The sequence below is a fragment of the Myotis daubentonii genome, chromosome 12 (genome assembly GCF_963259705.1).
Source record: "Myotis daubentonii chromosome 12, mMyoDau2.1, whole genome shotgun sequence".
NCBI lineage: Eukaryota > Metazoa > Chordata > Mammalia > Chiroptera > Vespertilionidae > Myotis > Myotis daubentonii.
In genome coordinates this window covers 43,610,278-43,631,121 of record NC_081851.1, presented here as the reverse complement: position 1 = coordinate 43,631,121, position 20,844 = coordinate 43,610,278, and the positions used below count along the sequence as shown (strand labels likewise).

The following is a 20,844-nucleotide window of genomic DNA, read 5'->3' as shown; positions in this document are numbered from 1 at the left end:
ACCATTTGGCATGAACCAAATATGCTCATGGATGTTTTTGATAGGGACAAATTTCAAGGACCTTTCAGTGTGGACCAAATGTCTCAATGGACAGTTTGGGCACACCAAATGTCTGCTAATCTCTATTTAGTAGCAAAAGAATCAAGGTTCGTATCTGGTATGTCTGGCTCAAAGCCAATACTGTTCCATTTCTTCAAATAGCCCAAAGAAAAAGAAGAGAAATGAGCTAAGAGAACTTATTGCTTTTATACATTTGTCTTCTGAAATAAATGGCACTATTTCCCTAGTGATCTTATACATTATTCTTTAAATCTAGCTATTCTTTTGTTGGCTTTGTGCATTCTAAGGAGATATCCTTTCCAGTCTAAAATCTCCAAAGGATTTTCAGGGTAAAACACATTTCAAGATATGCAATCACATGGAAGAATGAAAATCTTTTATAATATTGTTTGCAAAAATGACAGCTCTACTTAACAGAAGCCATTAAAATATTTACAAAGTAGCAGCTGCTCTTGTAAAAAAAATATGGCTTTTTGGAGGCATAAAAATAAACAAGTTGATAAGTACAAGATAAGCCATTTGTCAGCTTCTTTGTGTACATAGCACAATATATAAAAAATTCTGATATTTACAGAGCAATTATAATATAAAGCCTTTTTAAGTTAAAAGGACACAGACTCAGTGAGAACTGTTTACAAGAATTCTTCACACTGATCTTTTAAACAATTTAGGAAGCCCCCAAACATAATTCTTTAAGAGATGTTAGGTTTTAGATGTGTTTTTAAAAAATAAGTCTTGTTCTTAAAGATAATTTTACACTTTATATGTGTATATATAAAATTCTCTATTCAATTTGCATTCTTCATTGCACTAGAATTTCAGCCAGTGGTTTTATGAAAATAATTACAAATCATAGGAAACAGATCAAGAAAACCAAAATGGTTTAAAGCAACTGAACATTTATATTTTTATTACCAATTTCACATTTTGTAGATAAACTGAGTGGCTGACTTTGTCTTTTTAAAAACAAATCATTTAAAAAAGCAAACAATTATTAAAATCTGTATTTTTGGTAATTTTTACTAGTTTTCTCAAAAGAGAGCAATGATATGCAATTATTACAACCCTAGATTATTTATGAAGAAAGTGAAAAATATAAGAAAGTAGCTTTTGGCAAAATCTTGACAGTTACATGGAAGAGTGACTTTGGACATGTTCCTGTGATATGAACTTGCTCATTTTATTCAATGACTTCTACCTACTGGTAAGAGAATTATATGGAAAGGAAAATCTTCTGGTAATGGTTTCTAAATCTGTGATATACTATTAATAGCTTGAGAAAACTGCACATTATAATTTCATTATTAAATTTTTAATTTTATCCCAAACCTTTAAAAATACTTTGAGAATATTTTCCCTCCCTTCAAGTTCATTTTTTCTTGTACCTCCAAAAACAATATTTTCTATGCTGTTCTTAAGGAAAATAATATGTTTCTATCTTTTAGAACCTGAAAAAGTCATGAGATTATTATGATAATGGGGGAAAGTGTTGGGATGCTCAATTATCAACAGCATGTCAAAAGTAAGAAAGAACAGGAAAGAGCCAAATGGTTAAAAGAGGGCAGCATAAGCAACTTTTAGGGTTAATGTTAAGGGGTCTTACACTGTTAGTCTCAGTTATTTCCAAGTGTTGATATGATCTTTATGAAAGATCATATGTAAGATCTTCCAATGTAAGAAATACAGATGCCTTCCAATGTAAGAAATACAGAATACATTGTGTTGAACAGTTATGTTTTCATTAGAAAATATCTAAGCACAAACAGGAAAAGTATGCACATTACTGATAATGTGTTATCACAGTGTTTTATGAATGAAAGTTTGCCTTTAGCATTGGGTTTCTCTTGTCATCTTTTGAGAGCTTTGATATATTTCTTCATTGGAAATAAATAATGGCAACTCATTCTTTGGGGGAGATGTAAATACAATTGACTGTTGAACAACTCAAGTGTGAACTGCACAGGTCCATCTATATGTGGATATTTTTTCAATAAATAACTGTTGGCTTTCCATGTCCACGTGGGTTTTGCGTCTGCAGATTCAACCAACTGGGAATCAAAAATGGTATTTTCCATTTGTGGTTGGGAATCAGCAGAAGCTAAGGGTTGACTGTATGCATTGTTCTGTGCCATTTTATATTAGGGACTTGAGCATCTGTGTTATCCATAGGAGTCCTGGAACCAGTTCCCTGCATATACCAAGGGCCAACTGTAGTTATTTTTGGGGGATATTATAAGTTATATGTGAATTTTCAACTGCATGGGGGTTGGTGTCCCTAATCCCCATGTTATTTAAAAGGTCAAATATATATATCAGGGTGTCTTTGGGTTAGATTTCTAGAAGTGCAAGTTCCATAACTGTTACATCTTCATTGTGAATTGTTTTTTCATAACTGCTATCACTATATTAATTTATTTAAGCTTATTTTAGAACATTAGGGTTTGTTTTTATCTCTGGTAATGTCATTTTGTAGTGTTTTCACTCTTTGTAGGGAAATTATTATTTTGTTTTTTAAAAGTAACTGTGTAGTTATTTTTTATGAGAAGTTGGGTTTTCTAGACATTGAAGATGGCAGAATGGGCCAAGATGACTTTATCTTCATAGAACTGGAGCCCATATGTCTGTTGTGTTTATCAAGTAGTCAAAAATATGGTTTCCTATTGTCTTAGTCCGTTCAGGCTGCTATATCAAAATACCCCAGGCTGGATAGCTGATAAATACTAGGAATTTATTTCTTACAGTTCTGGAGGCTAAAAGTCCAATAAGGTATCAGTATGGTCATGTCCTGGTGAAGGCCCTCTTCTAGGCTGAAGACTGTTGACTTCTCACTGTCCTCATGTGGTGTAAGGGGGTGAAGGATCTCTCTGGACCTTGTTATATAAAGTCAGTACTGTAATCCCCTTCATTAGGGCCCCACCCTGGTGATCTAATCACCTTCCAAAGGCCCCAGACTGGTACCATCACCTTAGGGGTTAGGACTTCAATGTATGTATTTTGGGGGGACACAAACATTCAGCCCATAGCATCTATATTCTTCCCTTCGATTTCAACTTTCTTTTCTGTGGCTTAATTGTACCTGTTATGCTGAGTTTGGGCTCTACTCCCACTGTTTCTTCTCAGTTTGGGAAATTTATCTAAAAATGGTTGATTTGTTAGTTGTAAGCATGTGTAGGACCCATTTCAGCACCTCCATACCTTTCCACAATTCTCTTGTATCCACAAGTTATAACCATCAGTGCCATCTCCTGTTTCTGGTACTGTTCTGAGAATGGCCCTGCAAAATTTTTCAGTTCATAATGGTTCTCCATCTCTCAGTGCCCCCCAAAAGGCACCTTTATCGTTCCTCCTCCCGTGAATTTTTTACTATGTGTGCGTGTATGTTCCCACTTTTGTAGTCTGTATTCATACTGAAAATCCAGATTAAGTGAGCTTTTGCTCTTCTGCTCCATCAGTGGTTTCTGTCCTCCCTGAGCTTTACTTAGGACACCTGCATTACCATTTCACAGGTGTACAATACCAGTTCAGCTCCCTAATGATCAATGTCCCTGAAGTGGGTTGTGTCTGGCTAGTGTGACTGGGTGCTTAGAGCCAGAAGCAAGAGCCCCTTTGGCCTGTGGAAAAAACAGTGAGAGTATTGGTATTTCACAGGTGGCCCATAAGGCTGCCCCATTCCCACCCTTTTAAGGCAGGGATGTGGTAATTAGGGTGTGTGCACTCAGAGCTGGGAGCCTCCCACTTGTTATATACTTCTTGAGTCTCTTCATTGTTCCAGAATAGAGTCAAGCTCAGCAAAGTCATTTTCCTTGCTGATTTCTGCCAAGCCTGTTCTCTTGGCTTTCATTTTGCTGGATAGTAGGTAGGGACAGTGGGAATCTTGCTCATCCATTCATGCATGTCACTAATTAGATGATGAGGCATTTGACAACCTTAATAGAGTTATAGTTACTCCCATCATTTATCTGTGCTTCATTGAATTTCTTCACTTTGACTTTTAGAGCACTAGGTAGAAATCACATTGTGTCAACATACATCATGGGCCTGCACAATCCCATGAAGTTTTTATGCATTTTGTATTTGTTGATGATTTGTCCATACCATTATATTTTGGATTATAAGAATATATTTTCACTAGATTTTTCTGATGTTGTCCTTGGGTTTTTGAGGTTATTAAGGGATTCAAGGAGATTCAAATACCACACTGATGCCATCTTCCCAAAATCCTCAGGTAGGACTGATTTTCATAAAAATAGGGAATAATCTAAACATCCATTTGTTAAAAAAAATTGTAGTATGTCCATACAATTGAATAGTAGCTGTTAAAAAAGACAAGGGGGTTGATCTACATATATTCACATAAAGCTTTGCAAAAAATTTAAATTCTTTTCAAAAGGTGATTTGTAAAACAGGAAGTAATGAATGACCCACATTTTGTTCAAAATATGTGAAAGGGGAAAAGCTAGAAAAAAATATGTATTACTAAGATTCCTTTTCTGATGGGTGGGATTATACAGAATTTTTATTTTCCAAATTAAGCATTCCATCAATGTTTGAATATTATAGTATGTGTATGTATTATTAACTTTTGCCATTAGAAAGTATATATTTAAAAAGCACATATGTAATAACTTAATCAATAAAAAAATAAAATTCACCAAAAAACCCCATAATGGTTATACTATAAAATTACATAACATAGAATTAACATATACAATTATAAATGTAATATATATATACCATGTAACAAATTAATACTACTTGCCTCTGAAGAGGAAACTGGTGACTACAGAGTAGGCTTGAGATTAGAACTTTTTACTATATACTATACCTTTTGAATTCTGAACCATGTTTGTAGTCATTTAAAAAAAGAGTAAAATTAAAATTCTTAAATATCCAGGTTATTTAATTTGAAGATTCTTTAACAGATCACAGCAATGTTCATTATAAAACTGTGATGGTGTCTTCAAAGACTTGATAAAATACACTAAAATAGAATTGGTTATGGAATGGGGTTAAGATTAAACTTGTTCCCATTCTCCTTCATATGGATCTACATCCCCTTGCTTTACTGACACATTGGGGGCTCAGTTGTGTGCTGCAATGTTTTATTAAAGAAAAAAATGCAATTTAAAATTAAAAAAAATACGCACATGCATTTAAACCTCCTCTGAAATAGGTAATTTAGGAAATGGCCAGACTTAATGGCTTTTTTTCTAAAAATGAATTAGCATAGGAAATTTTTAAACGGAATAAATGGAACCAAAGGTTTTATACTAAAAACTCATGTTTTCTACTAAGGACTACCACAACAATAATGTGGTCTAAAGATATAGAATTGGGTTCATCTAGAAGATATATTTTAAATGGCATCACTTCCACATAATTATTCTGGCAAGTCATTGACAGTCTTTAAAAAAAACCTATCAAATACTTTAAGCACGATTTTTAAAAAATCTCAGTGACATTTTTTTTTTTGAAGCATAGAAATCCACCAAACAAGAACCAAAATAATTCGTTAAAACAAGAGTCGTAAACTATGGCTAGGCCAAATCCAGCTTCTGCTGCCTGTTTTTCTGCAACCTGTAACCCGTTGATTTTTACATTGTTGGGAGAAAGTCAAAAGAAGAATAGTATTTTGTGATATGTGAACATTATATGAAATTTATATTTTAGTGTTCATAAATAATTTTATTGGAACTTGATTTTGATCATTCATTTACACATTGTCTGTGGCAGCCTTTGCACAAGGGCAGAGTTGAGTAGTTGTGACAGAAATGGCATGGTCCACAGTCTGAAATATTTACTGGCTGGACCTTTGTAGAAAATAATTTGCCAACCTCTGCTTTAGAATTCTTCATTAACCTAGAAATGCTAGGTCCATTACAATCATAGGTTTTGAATCATCTCTCCAGTTTTTAGTTCTGACAGAGTGATCAACAAAACAATTGATTTGATCCTCAAATAGTGTTGTTGTTTTTTTTCATTCATGACTTAGGTAAATTCTTGAGACCAATAAATAAGGTACTTAAAATAGCTTTCTTTCTCCTGAATTAAATCTTCCCTTACAGCTGTCATCCTAGAGTAAAAAGGAAGAATAACATATCATTTAGTGCTGGGCCACATAATTAATGGACCAGTGCACACATTGATAGGTTTAGATGAAAAGTGACTGAAATCTGAACTGTTAGCTTTCCCATTCTTGTTACTTCAAAACTAGTTTGGGCTTTAAACTTCAGCTTACAGGTGTTTATCTCTCCTTCCTTGTCACATAAACAGGCTTCTTGAGACATAGTTTTGTGGTTTGGTCCACCTCATAAAGAAAAACCCCCAAATCCTACAATTTAATCCACAGATAAAGACTAGACTACCTAACGTCCCTAATGTCCATGGACACCCTTCATATGCATTCACATATGAAAAATTAGAAGTGTCACTATTGAATACTAAGTTACCAAGCAATTACACAGGAAGGTCTTTACCTCAAAGTTTGAGCACTGACCAGAATTCAGATTGGTAATTCGTGGTAAAAGGTTTAAAATCTTTAATACTTATCTAAAGGCTTAGATATTTGGATTATTACCTTATTAAAATTAGATCACAAAAGTTATTTTATTGCAAGTAAGGTTTTTGATCTAGGAAAAAAGGGAAGAGACATTTTCATGGATTTTATTGTACTTTTCAGTACAAGTTGAATTTTTTGATGAGTTAATATTACTTTTATTATTGAGACTAATTAAGATTAAATTATCGAATATTCAGGACATTAGAATATTACTAGTTAGAAGTCAGTAAACTATTATTTGTTTTCATCGTTGGTTCAAAATTGTGCAGTTGTTAGAGCAGTATGATGTAAGTATAGATTTGTTTTTGCATTAATTTTCGTATCTTAATGTAAAATTAAGCATTTCTTATAAAATATAGCATGCTTGAAAACAGCGGTCGCCAACCTTTCGCCAGTGGTCCGTGGACCACTGGTTGGCAACCACTGCTTTAAAACACAGATTTTTGCATATTTCTTTATAAAGGTAGCAAGGGTCTCTAGTGAAGCTTTTGGTATTAATAGCAATTTAAATTTAGTATGTATATTGTCATACTGAAACAAATTATAAGATATTTTAAAATACTGGTTCAAAACGTGCCAACAATTAATAAAATTATATTCTTTATCCTCAATCTGAAATAGTTGCTGGTATAATGAAGGCTGAATTAGCTAATTGTGATGTTCAAATATATAACTTATATACATGCATAGTATCACAAATCTTTCTTGCATTGCTCTTTACATTTGGGTTTTATTATTTAGGTTTTTTTCCAGATGGACGCTTTTATGAGCCAAAACATAGGAACATTTTCTGAATTTACCTTTAGGCATTAAGACAAAAAAAAAAAATAGCGGTATTATAACCTGACTTGTTTAAAATATCACTATGCTAATTTGAATGACAGTTTATAATTTACAAGTAGGGTGTGGCTAATAAAGTCACTGAAGCAGACATAAGCATAGGTTTTCCCTTATGCACACTTCTGGCCTGTCAATCACATCTCCCAAAAGCTTTGTTGCACAGGCATGCCAATAACTAAAACCACATTTTATCGTCTTATACCCAAAGGCTTTTAAAAGGCCATGCAATCCTATCAGTGTTTGAAAACTTCAGAGTAAAGTTGGAAGTCCTCAAGCCCAGACTTCTATTCCATCTAAAAAGAGTAAAATTTCCTTGTGATTCATACAATCCTATCAAATAAAAGAGAAACATGGTAATTGGCGTACGACCGCTACCCTCCCCATTGGCTAATCAGTGAGATATGCAAATTAACTGCCAGCCAAGATGGCGGCCGGCAGCCAGGCAGCTTGAAACTAACATGAGGTTTGCTTGCTTCAGTGACAGAGGACTCCAACGTTCCCCGCCTGCCTTGCTGGCCTCTGAGCCTGCAGTTTAAGAAACATTGTAACAAATATAGAAGCTAAACAAAACCCCAGAAACCTGTTTTCAGCCAGCTGGGATCTCAGAGCTGGAGTTATACATTGTTTTGATTATAGAACCGAAACAAACCAGATACCTGCTTTCAGCAGCGAAGGCCTCAGAGCTGGAGCCTCAGAGCTAAAGCTGGCCCAGAATAAAAAAAAGAAAGAAAAAAAGGAGCGGTTGGGAGCTTCCATCACCCGCCAGCCTGAAAACAGCCCTCAGCCCCTCACCCAGACTGGCCAGGCACCCCAGTGGGGACCCCCACCCTGAATGGTGTGTTACCAGCTGCAAACAGCCATCATCCCCTCACCCAGGCTGGCCAGGCACCCCAGTGGGGACCCCCACCCTGATCCAGGGCACCCTTCAGGGCAAACCAGCCGGCCCCCACACGTGCACCAGGCCTCTATCCTATATAGTAAAAGGGTAATATGCCTCCCAGCACCGGGATCAGCGTGACAGGGAGAGCGCCCAAACCCCCTGATCGCTCTGCGGCTCTGTGTGTGACAGGGGGTGGGGCCACAACCTCCCTATCGGCCCTGCTCTGTTCATGACGGGGGAAGGTGCCCCAACCCCCTGATCAGCCCTGCTCTGTGTGTGACGGAGTAGAGCCATAACCTCCCCACCAGCCCTGCCCTGAGTGTGACAGGGTGCGGCACCCCAATCCCCTGATCCACCCTGCTCTGTGTGTGACAGGGGGTGGTGCCCCAACTCCCCTATTGGCCCTACTCTGTGAGTGGCAGGTGGGAGCTCCCCAACCCCCTGATCGACCCTGCTCTGTGCGTGACAGGGTACGGAGCCCCAACCCCCCTGATGGGCCCTGCTCTGTGAGTGACAGGGGGCAGCGCCCCAACCCCCTGATTGGCCCTGCTCTGTGCGTGACAGGGGGTGGCGCCACAACCTCCCCATTGACCCTGCCTTGAGTGTGACAGGGGGCGGTGCCCCACCCCCCCAATCAGCCCTACCCTGAGCGTGACTGAGGGTGGCATCGCAACCTCCCGATCCGCCCTGCTCTGTGTATGACAGGGGCGGCGCCCCAACTCCCCAATCGGCCCTGCTCTGAGCCCGACCAGGGGCTGCACCTAGGGATTGGGCCTGCCCTCTGCCACCTGGGAGCAGGCCTAAGCCAGCAGGTCGTTATCTCCCGAGGGGTCCCAGACTGCGAGAGGGCACAGGCCGGACTGAGGGACCCCCCTCTCCCCCCCGAGTGCACAAATTTTTGTGCACCGGGCCTCTAGTGTATTATAAGAATGAAAATTATAATTTAACAAAACTGTTAAAACTTTGGTTTTACAGTACTTGTTCTGCCTTGTTTTCAATATTTTCTTTTTTTTTAAAAAATAATTCTTTATTGTTGGAAGTATTATATATGGCCCCCTTTTCCTTTAACCCCCTCCAGCCTGCCCCTGCCTCCAACCCCATTTTCTGTGGCCATGGGCCATGCATATGCATGAAAGGTCCTTGGTTGATTACCTCCCACTCACCCACCCTCCCCCAACTTCCCTCTGAGATTCTGCACTCTGTTCCATGCTCTGAGTCTCTGGATTCACTCTGTTCATCAGTTTATTTTGTTACATAGGTTCCTCAGGTGAGTGAGATCATGTGATACTTGTCTTTCTCTGACTGACTTATATCACTTATGATATTCTCCAGGTCCCTCCTGCTGTCTCAAAGGGTAAGAGATTCTTCTTTTTTACTGCTGCATAGTATTCCATGGTATAAATGTACCACAGCTTTTTTATCCACTCATCTACTGATGGGCACTTGGGCTGTTTCTTAGCTATTGTAAATTGTGCTGCTATGGACATGGGGATGCGTAAATTCTTTCTGATTGGTGTTTCGGGTTTCTTAGGATATATTCCTAGAAATGGGATCACTGGGTCAAATGGCAGATCCATATTAAATTTTTTGAGGATTCTCCATACTGTTTGCCATAATGGTTGCACACGTATGCATTCCCACCAGCAGTGTACTAGAGTTCCCTTTTCTCCACATCCTTGCCAGCACTTGTCATTCGTTGTTTTATTGATGGTAGCCATTCTGACAGGTGTGAGGTGATACCTCATTGTTGTTTTAATTTACATCTCTCTGATGATCAGTGACTTTTAGCATTTTTTCATTTGTCTCTTGGGCATCTGTATGTCCACTTTGGAGTAGTGTCTATTTAGGTCCTTTGCCCATTTTTGAGTTGGATTGTTTGTCTTCCTTTTGTTAAGTTTTATGAGTTCCTTATGTATTTTGGATATTAACCCTTTATCAGCTGTATCATTGCCAAATATGTTCTACCATACAATGGGCTCCCTTTTCGTTTTGTTGATGGTTTCTTTTGCTGTGCAAAAGCTTTTTATTTTGATGTAGTCCCATTTGTTTATTTTCTCAGTTTCCTTTGCCCTAGGATATGTATCTGTAAACATATTGCTGTGAGAGATGTCTGAGATTTTGCTGCCTATGGTTTCTTCTAGGTTTTTAATGGTTTCACGACTTACATTTTATTCGAGTTTATTCTTGTGTATGGTGTAAGTTGGTGGTCTAGTATCTGTCCAATTTTCCCAACACCATTTATTGAAGAGATTATCTTTACTCCATTGTATGCTCTTGCCTCCTTTGTCAAATATTGAGCGTAATGGCTTGGGTTGATTTATGGAGTCTCTGTTCTATTCCATTGATCTATATGCGTTATGATGGCTTTGTAGTATAACTTGAAATCTGGTATTGTGATTCCTCTAACTTTGTTTTTCTTTCTCAATATTGCTGCAGCTATTAGAGGTCTTTTTTGATTTCATATAAATTTTTGGAGTATTTGTTCTAGGTCTGTGAAATATGCTGTTGGAATTTTAATAGGGATTGCACTGAATCTGTAGATCGCCTTGGGTAGTATGGACATTTTAATGATGTTGGTTCTACCAGTCCATGAACACGGTATATTCTTTCACTTGTTTATATCTTCTTCTCTTTTATCAATGTCCTGTAGTTTTCTGAGTACAGGTCTTTTGCCTCCTTGGTTAAGTATATTCCTAAGTATCGTAGTATTTTTGTTGTTGCAATGGTAAGTGGGATTGTTTAGTTTCTCTTTCTGAGAATTTATTATTGGTGTATAAAAAAGCCATCGATTTTTAGGTGTTGATTTTGTATTTGGCTACATTGCCAATTTCATTTATTAAATCTAGTTGTGTTTTAGCGGAGTCTTTCTATGTACAGTATCATGTCATCTGTAAATAATGAGAGTTTTACTTCCTCCTTTCCAATTTGGATGCCTCTTTTTCTTCTTGGTGTCTGATGGCTGTGGCTAGGTCTTCAGGACTATGTTGAGTGAGAGTGGTGAAAGTGGACATCCCTGTCTTGTTCCTGCTCTTAGGAGAAATGGTTTTAGTTTTTGCCCATTGGGTATGATGTTGGTTATAGGTTTGTCTTATATGGCCTTTATCATGTTGAGTTATGTTCCCTCTATTCCCACTTTGCTGAGAGTTTTTATCAAAAATGGGTTTTGGATTTTGTCAAATGTTTTTACTGCATCTATTGATATGATCATGTGATTTTTGTCTTTCAATTTGTTAATGTGATGTATCACATTTATTGATTTGTGAATACTGTCCCAGACTTGCATCCCTGGAATAAATCCCACTTGGTCATGGTGTATGATCCTTTTAGTGTATTGCTAGATGTGATTTGCTGATATTTTGTTGAGGATTTTAGCATCTATGTTCATCAGGGATATTAGACTGTAGTTCTCTTTCTTTGTAGTGTCTTTATCTGGTCTTGGAATTAGGATAATGCCTCATAAAAAGAGTTTGAAAATGTTCCTCCTGCTTGAATTTTTTTGGAATACTTTGAGGAGTATAGGTGTTAGTTCTTCTCTGAATGCTTGGGAAAATTTCCCTATGAAGCCATCCAGACCTGGGCTTTTGTTTGCTGGGAGTTGTTTGATTACTGCTTCTGTTTCATCAGTTGTTATTGGCTTATTCAGGTTTTCTGATTCTTCCTGATTCAGTTTTGGGAGATTGTTCAACATCCTATTTAATAAAGAGGGAATATGCTAATTGACCCTCATGCTGCACAAAGATGGCAGCACCCACAGCCAATAAGGAGGGAATATGCTAATTGACTGCTATGTCCTCAAAGATGGTGGCGCCCACAGCCACAAGATGGCTGGCAGGGGAGGGTAGTTAGGGGTGACCAGGCTGGTAGGGGAGGGTAGTTAGGGGTGACCAGGCTGGCAGGGGAGGGCAGTTGGGGGTGATCAGGCCGGCAGGGGATGGCAGCTGGGGGTGATCAGGCTGGCAGAGGAGCAGTTAGGTGTCAATCAGGCTGGCAGGCAGAAGCGGTTAGGGGCAATCAGGCAGGCAGGTGAGCGGTTGGGAGCTAGCAGTTCCGGATTGTGAGAAGGATGTCTGAGGGGTCCCAGATTGGAGAGGGTGCAGGCTGGGCTGAGGGACACCCCCCAACCCCACCCCCAGTGCATGAATTACATGCATCGGGCCTCTAGTTTTTCTATAGTAACTTTTATATATATAGGATGTTAACACAAATGACAAATATCCTATATAATAAGAGCTAATATGCAAATGGTTGTCATGCCCTCACACCCTAGTGCTCTCACACCAGAGCCGGGGGACTTGAGGTCGTCTCCCCCCCCCCCCCCCACACCCTGGCGCCTGGCCGGGGGACCTGAGGCTGTGTCCCCCGCCTGGCGGGGCTTGACGGGGGTGGGGCCAGCCGGGTCTGGGTCTCACACAATTTGAGGCACGCACAGGTGGGCGGGGACTTGACTCTGGGTCCAGCGCTGTACCCCAGACTCTGACAGGAGGGATTACTTTCATATACATTTTACTAATTTTCTTTCAGCTCTGACACTTCTATTATAGAGAAAGGGAAAATAGCAATATTAAAATATTCCCTCTAATTCCATGTTAATGTGCTTGAATTTTGTGCACCCAGCCACTAGTATACGTATAACTTTAATGGTTTAATGTATATTAAGATGTAGTGAAAACAATGTAACAGTAACAATGAACTCTATAGCATGGCTAACTACATCTCCTTCCCCTCCTGCTCCGAACACAGCATTCTTAGTGATTCTCTCTTATTTATGTATGTATCTATTATTTGTCTATATTCTATCTTTTGTGGGGTAACCTGGTACATATTTTAACTTAAATGGGTGACAGAAGCAGGGTTTAAGTCAATAAAAGTTCTACATGTATTTTAGCACTTTCTAGTTTTAGAAAATTAGTTCTTATAGCAGATTTCAAAACTGGACATGAAGTTGTTGGGAGTTCATTACTTCTTGCATGTCTTCTGTGATTGGAGCATGAGATGAGAAAGTAACTTGAGAGATGCAGAGAGCAGCAGAAAAGTGGGTGAATCTGATTGGACATGTACAACTTTCAGCTGAAAGTGAGGTTGTTGGTTACAACATTATGCTGGAAGTCTCTAGGATATTTTCAGCTAAAATGGGTAGTATGGATGTGTCCTGGAAGAAAATGATGTCTCTAACTTTGATTATGTCTCTTGGTGACTACTGTCTGTTGCTTGGTGCATTAGAAGGTTTTTTCTTAGTCTTTTTAGGTTTCTTAGTCTGAAGTCCTTCCAAATCTAGTGATTGGGGAGGGTTGTGAAGTTATCTAGTTAGTGCAGGAAAAAAAGCAGGTGTGGAAGTTAAGATTAGTATGCAGTGATATTCTGTAAATGAGTGTAACTTATTACTTATTGGCCAGAGTATAACCCTCCAGTGCAGGACTTATGTTTGAAGTTTTTTTTAAGATACACAGAACCAGGTGTATTGGCAGATAACTTCCCCATCTCTTGGTCTATACCCCTTGTCTTGAGGGGCTTGTTTCTAAAAGGTTCTTGATTATATTAGGCATTGCAATGTGTGCATGTCCACATACTGTTTGCTCTTAATAGTTAATTAAAACGATGTGGAAAATGTATGACCAGAACTCAAAGCCTTCACTTTTTTGAGATTGTTCATTAAATAGGGCAACGAGGTTAGAAAAATAGGGGATGAAATAACCTGTGAATCCCAGAAAAGTTTAAATATCTTTGATGACGGGTTGTCCCACTTGGGATTGGATCCTTTCCCATAGTTTGACAGAACATTGAGCTTAGGAGAGTCAACTTCAGGCTCTCAAAGATGCATTCTTAGGGGTTGGTACAGTAATGGTATTCTTGCAGTCTTAATTGCCAAAACTGAATTGCTTTGTGTAGACAGACTCATATAAAGTTGAAACTAAGGTTAAAAATCAAAATTTCATTCAGATATATGATTACTCCTAATATAAAAGATCAACCTTTGGAATCTGGAGGGCTTTTCCACTTACAATTGTATCCTGTAAATCTAGCTTTTTAAGCATCAGACCACCAGAGCTGTAGGGTATTGACATAACAGGCATTCTCCTGCTCCCCCCACCTCCCCTGCCACCCCACAACAAGACATTTTTAAAAACTGAAGATCTCATGTATCATGACCATAGATCAAGAATGTAAGAACAGAGCCTCTGGCTTGGAACACTACACTGTTTGCCACATTAAGCTCCAAGACTCTCACTTGCGGTTCTATTGACAAAGTAACCCCTTTTGTCTCCTGGTCTGGGAAGACCTCAAGTAAGCAGATCAACATTCTAGGTGTGGGTAGAGCAGGTGGCACACCTAGCTAGATGGTTGGTAGTCTATGCTGACTGACCATCCCCCCCTAAAGCTTGCAGTATTTAGGTCAAGGATTTACTTTTTTATTATAAATTACTTTTGATTTATTTCTTATATTAAAGTTATGGTTGCATTGTCTTATTAAATTGTGTGTTAAAATGTTAATTATCTATGAATTTTATTTTAGCAAAGTAAAACTGATGTCATATAAAATTATTTGTGTTATATCAACCAAAGGACTTATATGTATGCATATAAGCCTAACCAATGGAGACACTGCACAAAACATATATCCATATTTCCAAAAAACTTACAAAAAGATGCTTAACTTCATGAGTCATCAGAGAAATATAAATTAAATTCACAATGAGTAAACAGTGTTGGGAATAACAAGTATTGGCAAGGATGGTGAAGAACTGGAATTTTCATATACTGATGATAAAAAAGCAAATTGCTTCAGCTATTTTGGAGAAATCTTTGAAGGTAGCTACTAAAGTTGAATGTATGTAGAAATGCATAGGTGTATTCACAAAGGCCATGTAGAAAAATGTTTATAAGAGCCCCAAACTGGAAATAACTCAAATGTCCATCAGTGATAAAATGAATAAATAGACTGTAACATATCTGTAGTATACAAGGGAATAATATAATAGTAATATGGGTGTATTTTAAAAACATAATGTTAAGTGAAATACATCAGACCTCAACCCTTCTCAAAAGACACTCTATTAGTCATCTCTATACATTACTGACAATGCATATATTTATGAGTGCACCTATTTCTAGATAAGGAGGCATAATTTTCTTCCAAGTAAAATGATTTGTCGTATTATAAGTCAGGAATGTTTATACTTTGGAGGTATAAGGGAGGCTTTTGGGGTGGTGATAAAATTCAGTTTAATTATCTGTATGCTTGCTATATGGATGTGTTCACTGAGTTGAACACTTAACAGTATGCACACTCGTTCAAATGTATGTTATACTTTAACATTTACCTTAAAAAGCACACATTCATTTTCCTATAATAGAAACAATATTTGGCACTTTAGAAGCAAATCTTGTGATCTAACCATATTCTTTGTTGAAACCCCATGCTCTGGAACAGGAGTTTGTAATGGCAGCTAAATAACTGCAAAGGCTTTAGATAAAAAGGAAAAGTAGGTGAAACATAAATGTATTGCTTGAATTGTCTGGTTATAGATATGTAAACCCTAAATAAATAGAGTACCTACCAGCAGATATATCTAACTGTAAAGGAATAGAAGATGCTTCCCAGAACCCAATTGCCAGATATATTTTTTTCCTGAGCAAAAGACTTTCCTAAGCATTTACTAGTAAGCAATTGAACTCCATTCTCTGACAGATAATAGGAAAGAAAAAACAACATACTCCACAGATCTTTAAAATATTGTTTTCAAGATTTCTTGAAATTCCTGAGCTGAGTCCTCTTTGTGATATGTCACACCCTGTCACATCAAGTTACCTTACATTGAATAAACAGAAGAAAGGTTATAAATTTAGCATGCATACCACCTGACATAAAAATATTTGCCAGCTATTTCTTCTGCTTAAATGAATGCATTCCAGATATGTACATTATTAGCTTGGAAAAACTATAAATTTTATAAACTAAAATAGTCATTTCTCTATAGTACTACAATGCATGTTTTTTGAATAACTCTCTTCTAGAAAAGAGTTTTACTAAAAATAACATGTTTCTCTTTCACATTTTGTCTTCTTTTGCCCTTGCGTATGAATGTATGTGCAGAAACTTGTTTTGCTTCCTTCTTAGAAACAGTCTTACCAGGAACGTGGTGAATAGTGGTAATTTAGTCAGAAAATCCATTACAAAGAAAAAGGAACTAATTTAATTTTAAAAGAAAAGTTGCCCTGGACACATGTATGGTGGTTACGTTAATATACCATTTGTAATAAAAAAGTGTTAGGAAGATGTAAACACTTGCTTTTGATTACTAAGGACAAATAAAGTGAGTTCATGAGGATAGTTAGGTAATGTAGGAAAAAAGAATCTGACTGAGGATAAGTAATCACCTTTACACACACTCTCTATAGTCTCCAGTAATATAAATTATTTAGTTACATTAAGCAGATTTGTTAAACAATGCTTAGTTCTCAATCTCGTATTTTGTTGTAAGTATAGCTGTAAATAAATATACCCACTGAATGAACAAGTCAGTTTCCTTTAGTTCTAGAGGAATTGATGACATTTACCATTTAATAAGTGAAGGAACTACTTAGCTCAAAATCCAAGGTAAAGAAGTTCAGTTCCATATTAGTATGATTACCTGCCCACTTACTATTCAGGGGTGTTAGAGACTGTATGAGACAGTGCACAAAGCTAATTCCCTGCAGTATGCTATGAAAATGCTATAAGTACGTACTTTTGGCAATGTTAGTATAATATGGTGAACAAAGACAACAAAGAAAACCTCTTATTATCCTTCTTAAATTCAAAAGACGAATGAAACCCAAAGCAAAATAACTCAAAAAAAACAACAACAACAAAATCCTAACAAGCAGTTTTGGAGCAGCAACTAATATGGGAAATAGCAGACTTGATGTAAAAAAGCAGAATGGCAAAGTGGTTCAAAGTATGTGATTTGAAATCAAACAGGAATTATTTTAAATTCTGACTCTGACATTTTGAGTCTGTGTCTTTATTTATTAACTAGAAGCCTGGTGCACAAATTCATACACCAGTGGAGTCCCTCAGCTTGGCCTGTGGGATTGGGCTGAAACCGGTTCTCCAACATCCCCTGAAGGGTCCCTGATTGTGAGAGGGCACAGGCCAGGCTGAGGGACCCACCAGTGCACGATCAGGACTGGGAAGGGACTGCCAGAGGGCTTCAGGGCGAGTCTGGCCTATCTCGGTCAGACCCCAGCAGCAAGCTAACCTACTGGGCAGAGCATCTGCCCATTGGTGGCCAGTGTACATCATAGTGAGTGGTTGAGCATATCATTAGCATATTATTCTTTGATTGGTTGAATGGCCAACCGGTCATCTGGACACTTAGCATATTAGGATTTTATTATATACTAGAGGCCTGGTGCACAAAAATTTGTGCACTTGGGGGGAGGGGGAGGTCCCTCAGCCTGGCCTGTGTCCTCTCACAGTCTGGGACCCCTCGGGGGATGACTACCTGCTGGCTTAGGCCTGCTCCCCAGGGGATTAGGCCTAAGCTGGCAATCAGACATCCCTCTGGCAGCCTGACAGCCCTCGGGGAATGTCCACTTGCCAGCGGGGAGCAGACCTAAGCTGCAGTCGGACATCCTTAGCGCTGCTGAGGAGGCAGGAGAGGCTCCCACCACCACCGCTGTACTGGCAGCCATCAGCCTGGCTTGTGGCTGAGCAGAGCCCCCCCATGTGGGAGCACACTGACCACCAGAGGGCAGCTCCTGCATTGAGCGTCTGCCCCCTGATGGTCAGTGTGTGTCATAGTGACCAGTCATTCCCAGTCTTTCTGCTGTTAGGGTCAATTTACCCTTTTGTTACATAGGATAGAGGCCTGGTGCACGGGTGGGGCCAGCTGGTTTGCCCTGAAGGGTGTCCCGGATCAGGGTGGGGGTCTTGCTTGGGTGCTTGGCCAGCCTGGGTGAGGGGCTGATGGCTGTTGGCAGCTGGCCACACCCCCTTCAGGGTGGGGCTCCCCACTGGCGTGCCTGGCCAGTCTGGGTGAGGGACTGAGGGCTGTTTTCAGGCTGGCCCATGACTGAAGCTCCCAGCTTCTCCTTTTTTTCTTTATTCTGGGATTTATTTACCTTCTATAATTGAAACTCTGTTGCCTTCACTGGCGCTCCCAGCTCTGAGGCCGCGGCTGGCTGAAAGCAGGTATCTGGGGTTTGTTTGGCTTCTATAATTGAAACTTTGTTGCCGTCCTGCTCACTCCAGCTCTGAGGCCGCGGCTGGCTGAAAGCAGGTATCTGGGATTTGTTTAGCTTCTATAATTGAAACTTTGTTGCTTTTGGAGCTGTTGCTTTCGGAGCTTAGAGCAGGTCGCGGCAGGCAGGGAACCTTGGCTTCCTCCATCACTGGAGCAAGCAAACCTTCAGCTCGCTTCAGCTGCGTGGCTGCCAGCTGCCATCTTTGTTGACAGTTAATTTGCATATCACCCTGATTTGCCAATGGGAAGCGTAGCGGAGGTACGGTTAATTACCCTTTTTGTCTTTATTAGATAGGATAGGATGGGAAAGATGATCCTTAACTCTTATTATTGTAAATGTAATTGCAGAGCTTAGCACCATGCCAGGCAAATAATATGTGCTAGTAAATAGTAGTTTTTATTTTTAATTAAGTTTAGTCCCACCCTGGCCAGGTTGCTCAGCTGGTTAGAGCATCGTCCCGTATGGGTTTGATTCCCAGTCAGTGCACAGTCCACGTTTTGGGTTAGATCCCCAGTTGGGGCTTGTGTGGGAGACAACTGATGTTTCTCTCACATCAATGTTTCTCTCTCTCTCTTTCTCTCATCAATAAAAACATCCTTGGGTGAAGATTAAAAAAAAAAAAAGATTACTTCCTTTCTTTTCTAACTGATATTTTATTTTTAGATTCAACACAGTAGAGAAGTTAAAAACATGTTTTGAAAGAAAAAGGACCTATGGGTAGCAGTTTTCTGCATTATACTTTTTTCATTTGTAAAATAGATACATTTATGATATGTTGAGACTATTAAATGAGGGAATACACACAAAGTGTTCAACACATTCTCCAACAATAGTGAGCACTTGACAAATGGCTAAAATCATAACTCCTGGGGTTTGGCTCTAGCTCTTGTGCTGATCACTATGCAACTTTGAGCAAGTCACTCAGCCTTTCTTTTCTTTTCTTTTTTTAAAAATTGATTTCAAAGTGGAAGGGAGAGGGAGAGAGAGATAGAAACATTGATGAGACAGAATCAGCGGCCTCCTGCACACCCCCTACTGGGGATGGAGCCCACAACCCAGGCATTTGCCCTAACCGGAAAGCGAATCCTGACCTCCTAGTTCATAGGTCTACACTCAACTACTAAGCCACATTGGCTGGGCCAACCTTTCTGAATTTCATAAAAAAAAAAAAAGGGGGGGGGTCATTACACCTGTCCTGTTTATCTAGGTTTATTGAGATAATAAAAGAATGCATGTAAGCACTTTGAAAACTATAAAGCCCATTAACAATGGATGGTGTTATTATGGTTCCTGTCGCAGTTTAGAGGTTAAGCATCATAAAAATGGGAATTTAAAAATCTAAAAGAAAGCTATGCTTGACCTTTGTTACTTCTGCAGACAATACACAAGTGATGAACATTATAGAAGCAACGTTTTTCTCGGTTGAGATTAGTTTATTATGGTACTAAGGATCAGAAAAGTTACTAAATATGAATATTTTGTGCTCTCAGGAATAAGATATTAAGACTTGAAATTGTGTACATTGTAGTGTATGACAAGTATATTGAAAGCCTTATTTGACCTCAGGAATCCACTTCTAACAGGAATGATATATTATTATGTTAGATTTAATTAAAATTTGTAAAACCTTTTAAGATGGAAAACTCTATAAAGTGGTTCCCAACGTGGGGCACATGTCCCACAGGGGGGCAATTTGATTTTTAAGGGAGCAATTTAAGAATGAGTTGTTAACAGTGAATTTTTTTGCATTTCTTATGATTCTAGGGGCCTCATATACAGTATGTAAATATATATTGTGACATGGTTATGCATTTCAGTTCTCTATTATATGTTTTGAAACTGCTATTTTTTTCATATCACTTCATATTATTATTATTATTAAAACAATTTCTTAGTGATTTCTTCAGTACTTCAACTGTCCTTTCATTCTTTCATTTTTCTCTTTCATGGATGCCATATTCTTTGGAAGCTTGTTTAAACCAAGCTAATGGCCGTTTAAGTTTCCTCCATGTGAACAGGAGTTCACTTTTTGAATAAGAATTATATGTAATGGGGGAGGACATCAGGATTTTAGAGATATTTAGGTGGGGCATGGCCAAAAAAGGTTGGGAACCACTGCTATAAATGCTTAGCATTTATTGCTACAAACGCCTAACAAGGTTAAGTTCCTCTTCAAAATGCAGCTAGTTGTTAACATAACATGGCATGCCAAAAAGAGAGTTGCTATATCATACCAGTGATTTCCTGGATATAGCAATCGTTAGAACTTACTAATTAT

The 20,844-nt window shown here is 38.6% G+C and overlaps 1 protein-coding gene across 3 annotated transcripts in view; it reads right to left on the bottom strand.

Annotated features, from left to right (window-relative positions):
• Positions 1-20,844, bottom strand: part of WDPCP (WD repeat containing planar cell polarity effector) — a 272,798-nt gene that overhangs the window by 34,589 nt on the left and 217,365 nt on the right. The window lies entirely within an intron of this gene.